At 42.4% G+C, this 8,125-nt stretch overlaps 1 protein-coding gene across 2 annotated transcripts in view; it reads right to left on the reverse strand.

Moving 5' to 3' along the window:
• AFF4 (AF4/FMR2 family member 4) overlaps nucleotides 1-781 on the reverse strand; it is a 39,547-nt gene extending 38,766 nt beyond the window's left edge. For both annotated transcript variants that reach the window (XM_009285946.2, XM_009285945.2), the window contains exon 1: nucleotides 595-781. The gene's annotated coding sequence lies outside the window, so the exon portion shown is untranslated. The remainder of the gene's footprint in view (nucleotides 1-594) is intronic.
• Between the last annotated feature and the right edge of the window lie 7,344 nt (nucleotides 782-8,125).

Below are 8,125 nucleotides of genomic sequence, written 5' to 3' on the forward strand. Positions count from 1 at the left end.
AAAAGCTAGCAGCAGAGGTGCTTTGAACAGCAGAAGACTAAGGCATGCCTACTAAATCCACATTGCTAGCAATTAACTTCAGCATAACTGAAATTGCAAAACTAAGTTTTCAGACCCCTTGTAATTACAATGAACTTTTAAAATACGCTATCCAAAATTCTACTACTGTGATTAAAGTTACGTACAATTTGCTGGCCCTGATCAAAGTTATGTACTATTTGCTGGTCCTCATGGTTTTTCGCCCCAATTCAGAGTGGACACCAGCCCTGTTTCACGCTGGCACGAGAAGCTCCATTCTCTCCCAGTTTCATGGCTGACTGGTGGGAAGGAGCTCTGCCCCGTCGCCGCTCCCACCACCGCTGCAGACGCAGTCAGAGCTGCACGGAGGCAGAACTGCTTCTCCCTCTCCCACATGCACACCCGCTCCCCAGATTTAAACCTTTTCCCACAGGATAGAAGAGCCTGGAGCAGCTCGGTGCAGCCGAGCTCCTGCCACCCCTACCCCACCCTCTGGGCAGGAGGACAGCATCTCCGCTCCTCCCTCCCTGCACACCAGGCCTGGAAGTGGAAGATGAAGAACTTGTTGACTTGTACCTGCTGCTATCAAGAGGATCCTGCTATAATTTCCCTTTCCCTCTTCCCGGGAGGCCTGAGCGAAAGTGTGAACTCCTAGGAGGAGCAGAGCCAGGCTAAGGGAGACAAAACTAATGCCCCCGCAGCAAGGACCAAAGTCACCTTAATTTCCACATCTGGGGAAAGAAAAGTTCAAAAATTAAAAGAAATTAGAAAACAGGCCTGAAGCACAGCATATTTTCATTATTAGAAAGTCTAATTCTATATAGCTTGAGTCATTATTTTTGCAGTTAGCCATGCTGTACTCTGCACAGTCCGTTTAGTACGTAACTTCACTACAAAACCGGCCCTGCTCAAATCTCATGCCTTTTCTCCAGCTCAACGTGAAGAATTGAAAGAAAGAAGGAAATTCAGCAGGAAGTTCACAGAAACTTCTGACACAAAATTCACTTGTGCGTATTCTTTAACCGCTGGCAACTGCTGATCTAGATGTACTCAGCAAATGAACTCGTCGAGCGTCATTCAAATCGCCCATACCAGAAACACAATTTTCATTTCGCGTTCCAACATCTTACTAAATCCTGTTTGGTATTTCTGTTCGTCCTTAATCCAAAAAGGGCATGGCTTTGGCTAGAGTTCACTCAAGCAATCATCATCTTGGACTTCATAACTCGCGTTACGAAATTGCAGCGTTGCTGCTGCCCTGCCCGCCTGCTGCAGCCTCCTCCTGCTTCCCACCTCCCATTCCCTCAGCTCTGGGGCAGGGGGACAGATGCCAGGCACGGGACTTTTGGACCACACTCTCAGTTTAAAAAAAAAAACAAACAACAAAACAACACACCCACATTGCCAAAGTTTTACTGGCAACGCCGTTAAAAGGAAAGAGGACCTTGGCCAATCCCTGGGTAGAGGCGTAGGACTAACAGCCTACTTCTCACCCCTCTTGAACCACATCAGGCACCCAAGAGCCTGTCCTTGCACAAGTTCACCAGCACCCCCACCAGCAGCAGCATCGCTCCATCTTCCCAGGCACCGTAAGGCAAAGCCATCAGAGATGAAGGTCCGCCCAAGGAACCCTCCATGCGCAGCCTGTCAAAATTGATCCACAACCACCACTCTTCAACCAGGCATGAGTGGATCTTCAAAGCACGTTTACAACACCTTGACTTCCTTCAAGACATCCTCATTTAACTCAAGGGCTTTTTTCTATCTGAATTGGTTTCATAAGCAAGAGAAATCAAACAGTTCATTTATCCAGTGCCGGTTAATTGGCTGCGATGAAACACAAATTTTGTTTGACAACATTTGGCCATGAACGATAAACAGTCTTCAGAGAGAACACACAATATCTAGCGCTTCGTGCAGGGCACGCCCAGCTGCACGAAGCACAGACAGCTCAAACGATGATAGGGGGGGAAAAAAAAAAAAAAGGAAAAAAAAAGCTGTAAATCCTGCTTGTAGTAAGGAATATGTTTTCAGAAGGCATTTAAAAATACCAGAAACTGCCTTAATACTGCATCCAACTCCCTCCCAAAGATACCTGTTACTTATTTCAAATATTTTTTCTTACTTGTACCACGAATAGCAAGGAGCATCTAAGGAGTTGGCATGGCTTGCTTCTCCCCAATGCGTCGAGTATGGCATCGCTACTAATCCTGTCACTAAAATCACGTACACAATCCTAAAATGCTACTCTGTCAGCTTTTAATACAAATGCACTCACATAAGAGCTGTTAAAAAAGGGAGAAATTAAAAAATAACTGCCCTGCAACAACAAAATGAACAAAACCCCACCAACACACAAAACAGGAACATGCTCTGGTGTTACCAAGAACTACTTAATACTTATCACATGAAAGTGAATGAGTAGTCTTAACTTCTAGCTTTCTATGTTACAGTAAAGAAAAAATACCTGCAGGAAAAAAAGACAACATTTCCTACTAAAATGACACAGTTTTGCACAAAGTAGTATGCTTCTCCAGGTACAGTTTACAGGACAATGTTGCAAACAGAAGCACTACAATCATCACTCTTCTTCATAGAGTTTTGCAACACTGAAATAAGGAACAAAACTAAGAACAAGAGTTTACAGAGAATTCAAATAATATTCATATGTGTCAAGAAACAGGAAAAAACATTTCAAAACGATGAAGTAGTCCACTCTTTTTTTTTTTTTTTTTTACAAAATAATTGTTTACAAATACAAACCAGTGATTCACCATTAACATAAACGTTTCTTGCTTCTGTAATAGAAACATCAATGTTTCTCTCCCACCCTGCATGTCAGGGATTCCTTCTGCACATTTGACAATGCGATCATAAAGTACCGTAGAACTTTGGACGTGAACACCTTTGTACGTATTGTGAGGGTTGGAGAGCTCTAAAAAAATAATAATAATAAAAAAAAAAAAACCCAAGTTGGCCTAGGTCAGGTTAATGTTTGATGAGAACTACCAGGGAGGGCAGAGCTCGCAGCTTGCTATAGGCACTTCTCCTTCCTACTCAGCTACGAAACACCGCAGAAATCCCCGAGAAAGCACTATACGCCTGGACTTGCTGCTGCTTCTCAGACAAATGAGCACAAATCCTTCACCACCGTTAGTCGAGAAAAATTTCACAGTACTTTTTGCAAGAGCACATTGTTAATTCCAGTGTCTCAGCCAAGTGACGATGCAAGTAATTGCAGCCTGCTCTTTAGTTTTATCTGCCAGATTCCCCCCTTCATTCCTCAAATCTGTATCGGGTTACCCAAGTATCAGCCAGCCAGCATCTTCTACTTGAGAAACCACCGGACCGCAATGATGGATTTAAGAATTGTAGTGATGATTTGTAACTCAACCCTAACCACTGAAAAAGGACTCGGGGATCCTTTAGAACTAAAGAGGCTCTATTAGCGTAACGTCTCATTAAACAAGTTCAGATGAGAAATGGGTTTATTATTCATCATACACGAGATTCAGCACATACAAGCGAGGACTGCATTTTGACTAAGGTAAAAGTTAACACCCAGCAACTGGATTTTAGAAGCCAAATTAAGAGGAAACTTCTAACTTCAGCTGCAATACAGCTCATTTAAAACCAAGTTTTAAGTCCAATTCTAAAACATACTACTAAAATAGCTTAAAATTGTTTAGACCTAGGAAGAATTTGCAAGACTGGTTTGATGTAATTTACTCAAGGGATCTTAAGAGATCCAAAACTACCTGTTCTTTAAAATGTTGTATTTTTGTGCAAAAGTATTACAGGGTAGTGAAAATGTCTGGTCCCCCCTTCTCCCTGATTAACCTTACACAGGCATCAGTTTTATTTTGTGTCACTATCAAGGGCAAGCTCTAACGATACAGCCATGATTGCAGATCATTCTTGGTTCAGCACAGAAAACCATGAAGGGACCACACCGCACCACCCAGACTCTTCTGCAAGGCTGGTAGCTCCCACCCAAAGAGCTGTTCCAAAGAAATAGTCCCCATCTCCTCTGAAAATAAGCAGACCTGAGGCTATCGGCTCTGCCTGGTTTTCTTTTTTCTATCCCGTTTATGGGCAGGAGGAGACAACAGCTGCCTGGCTCTCAGAAACAAAGTTCCCAGCTCTTTTCCTTCGTACAGAGCAGAGCTGCTCACAGGACATCAACTTCAACCTCTCCTTTCTGTCCCGTCTCTTCAGAAACGGTAGAGAAATAGGGAAGTCTAGGTAGTGACAGCACAACTCCCTGCTCTCTCCTCCTCTCTCGGTGGATGCAAAGAGGAGAGGAAGGCTCATTCCTCCGTCAACTGTCCCTCTACCTGCCACAAAGCAAAGGCACACGCGGATGGCACAGATTCCACAGGGGAATGACCCAACGGTGGCGTTACTGACTCTCAAAGGAAAAGAATATACCTAAGATTGAACGCTGTGATACAACAAAGCCATAATCCACTAAAATTGTCATTTTCTGCACCTACCACAACGCCAAGTCAGGTAAGACAGAGGAGCCTCAACGTACTTTTGTTACCAATAACCGAGCCTGAGCCAGAAAAGGGAAGTAAAGCTCATTTCTGCTGTTAAGTGAAGCAGAATTTCAACGTTGCCTTCCCAAGTTTTTGCATTTCTATTTGCTTCATCTTGCAATACCAGAACTACCTTCAGGGATACGAGGTTTTCTTAACCAAAGCAGTGATACTCTTTTTAACATCATCTGAAGCTCGAGTCCCGACGTCCTACCATTCAGAAGATAAAAAAACCAAAAGCACTGCGGTGCAGACTGAACTCAACAGAGCTCTGCCATCCACTGGGAACACAAATTTGTTTCTCACGCAAATCTCAACTCAGCAAACTTCAACCCAGCTCAATCTCAACACTCAAACAAGGACATTCTCCTCATCCTTTCAATTCTCCATCGCTGGTGGATTCTGTAATTTGCACAGCGCAAAGATGGAGCATCATGTACACAAAATTTTTACATGCAATCTTTTCATGTCCACACAGGCTAACCAAAGCATATTCCAATACTGTTTCCCAACAATATTCTGCAGTTTAACTGGGCAGAAACTTAATAACCAAATTCCTGTGCCTACATGTTCTTCTGTTTAAACTTTGAAGCCAAGACAATCGGTGTTTAAATTTTATTAAGCAATAGTTATTTAGACATCCAACATTAATCTAGCTATTATAGTTCTGACTTCCTCACATTAATTTACTTTCATAGAAGGCATCATTACATTTGAGTGTTATGAACTCTGCGGCATTAGGATTAAGAAAGGATTCACTTCACAGAAATTCTCTGATAAATATGCTCTATATAAGATTTGAAACAGTACGCAATGTTTCAATGAGGTGCCATCTAAACTAAGAGAATGAAAAGGCAAAAGGGGAAAAATCACATTCATTTCAAGGTTCACATCCTTCTCCCATCTTAACAGAACTACAGAAAAAGCAAGGAGAGAAAAAGTTTATCACATACATTACCCAGGTTTAACCGCCATTTCCTCCAGCCTTATTGAAAGATCAGCTGTCTGCACTGTCTCACAAGACATTTATCTTGGACTTCCTATTGTAACCGAGGTTCAGGCATTCTGCCGCATAACATACCAAAATGAACATCAGGGTCGGAGATAATGAATTCTGCTGCTGTATACACCACTTAGGTCTTTTGTAACTGCTCGCAGGAGTAAGGTCTCTTCCACACAACAACGCTGTGTAGATACTGATAGCATCTCTGCCTCTTCCTCGTGCTCTTTCAAGCACAGCTTATTTTCTAAACACAACTTTTATTCGATGCATCTTCACAACACAAGTATCAGTAATAAAATATTTTGGGGCTATTAATACATCCTGTGCCCAGCTCTACTTGGTACTTAAAGCAAAAGGCAATTTTTAAAATTTGAGAGTATAGCATGGGGGTGGTTCCAGGTCCCTGGTCCAGGGCAGACGCCCAAAGCAGCTCCCACCCCGTGCCGTGCTCCTGCCCTGCACCACTCTCCTGGTTGTGCTGACACAGCCGTTTATTGGAGCTGGTTAAGCTGAATTAGGGAAATCTGTGCAGGTTCAAAATAGGTATTTTGGGGCAGCGTTATTTTTAAACAGATAAGTTTGAATGCTCCATGGCCCCCAAAACAGTCATAACAGCATTAGAGAGCAGGAATAAGCAACCTGTTTAAAACAAAACAGCAGCAAAAAACCTAACACACACACACACACACCCCAAATCCACAAAAGTCTCATGAAATTACTGCTTATGGTTTTTGCATCGCAGCGTCATAGGTGGGCTTTGTCTGCAACAGTTGACAAGCAGCACGGTTATGACTGATGAAACAAGAGCAGAAGGATGCTGGAGAGCATGTCGGCAGACTAGCCAGCGTTAAGGAACTTCACCATTTTGTGATTTAACTCTCTTCAGAAACATGGGAAAACACTCGAGGTACGCTACAGAAAGGCCGAGTAGCACAACAAAGTCAATTACGTTTCCAGGCTGTTACCAGAACAACCAAAGGGAGTGGAGGGGAAGCATCAAAAAGCCAACTGAGTTCATGCATGTTGGCATGTAAATATCTTTTCAAAGGTGACGGCTTGAACTCACAGAGCACCAGTGGTCCCCGTCAGCAGTTATGGTATTTCCAGGATTGCTTTGCATTTTGAAAACTGGAAGGGTTCGCAGACTTCTTAAAATCCACAATTTTGAGTACCAGAAAAGAGAGAATAAGAATTTTAACTCCGATTCCCAGTTTTCAACCCTAACTTGTATGCAAAACATTTACCAAATCCATCACTATTTGCTACCTGTCTAAAAACTGCTAATAACACATGAATGACATGACAGCTCTGAGAGCTGGGATACTTTCTGATAAATTTAAAAAGAAAGTTTTAAGTTAAGTACACTAAGATGATGAGAGCGCATATTAGTTAAACTTTGGAAAAACCCACTAGAGGAGAGGAGTATTTAAGATTTGCAGACAAAGCAAAAAAAAAATTGAAGCGAGAGGAAGGGACCAGAACTATCTACAGAGGTAAGCTGAAATTCAGCAGGAAAGCCACAGCTTTGATGTGCAGTGCTTACAAACAAACACTAGTTAAAAAAGTTGGAAAGTTTTAACCTTTCATCCTACCTATTAAATGCCACCTGTATTTTATAATCCCTGTAAGCAGATTGAGAAAAACATTAAAATTTCAGCAGCCACTGAGTATCAAGACACAGTATAGTATCAATTACTTCAGGACAACAGTTGATAAACGTTAATGTAGCTATACAAACCCTTCTAGTAAAATGATGTTACCCCCCCCCCCCGCAAAGTTCTTACAGCTTTTTCTCACTTTTCTGGATGTGGTCTTAAAACAGAAGTCATGCTGTTCACAGGTCTATCAGATTTAAGCACCAAAAAGAGTCTGAGCCACCAAAGACACCCCGGACAGAACACGCCTTGCGCTGCTCCCTGTTTACAGGGATCCCGTGTCCCAGGCAGGGCAGCCGGAGTCAAACCTTCGCGGTCATCCCTGCAGAGCACCAGCACCGCTCGTGTGCAACCCGCTGTCATCCGAGGACCACGCAGTTACACCAGATGCAATAATTATGAACAATTATGAATTATCTTCCACAGAAGACATGTAGACAGTTTTTTGGTCTACCCAGACCAAAAACTTAACTTCTGCATTTGATAAACTAGTGAAGTTTGTGCAAGCGTTGTGCAAGCTGGTTTTGAACTGCTGTCCTAACATATTTTTAACTATAAGTTAAAAGACTTAGCAGACACGAAACTCTAAAACATAGAATCATAACATACATAATTTACAGTCAGCGAGACTCGATGGATCTCGCCACTAGAGAAAGAAGTTAAGCTTTTTCTTGCACGAAGTTAAAGAAAAACACAAGCGACCTTGCAAAAGTCTTGTCAAAATTCAGTTGAATTTCAAAACACTTAATGCAATAGGCCAGTTCAGTTCATACAGAGCCTTTCAGCGCATCAGTTTGTCACAAAGCTTAAACCTGATAACGCCTCTGTTAACAGATAAAACTGCTTTCAAGTGCTACAGAAATTATGTGGCAAGAAATGCTTCTCGTTGCTAAAGCTTCCAGGGATAT

Source organism: Aptenodytes forsteri, unplaced genomic scaffold (genome assembly GCF_000699145.1).
Source record: "Aptenodytes forsteri isolate BGI_AS27 unplaced genomic scaffold, ASM69914v1 Scaffold54, whole genome shotgun sequence".
Lineage (NCBI taxonomy): Eukaryota > Metazoa > Chordata > Aves > Sphenisciformes > Spheniscidae > Aptenodytes > Aptenodytes forsteri.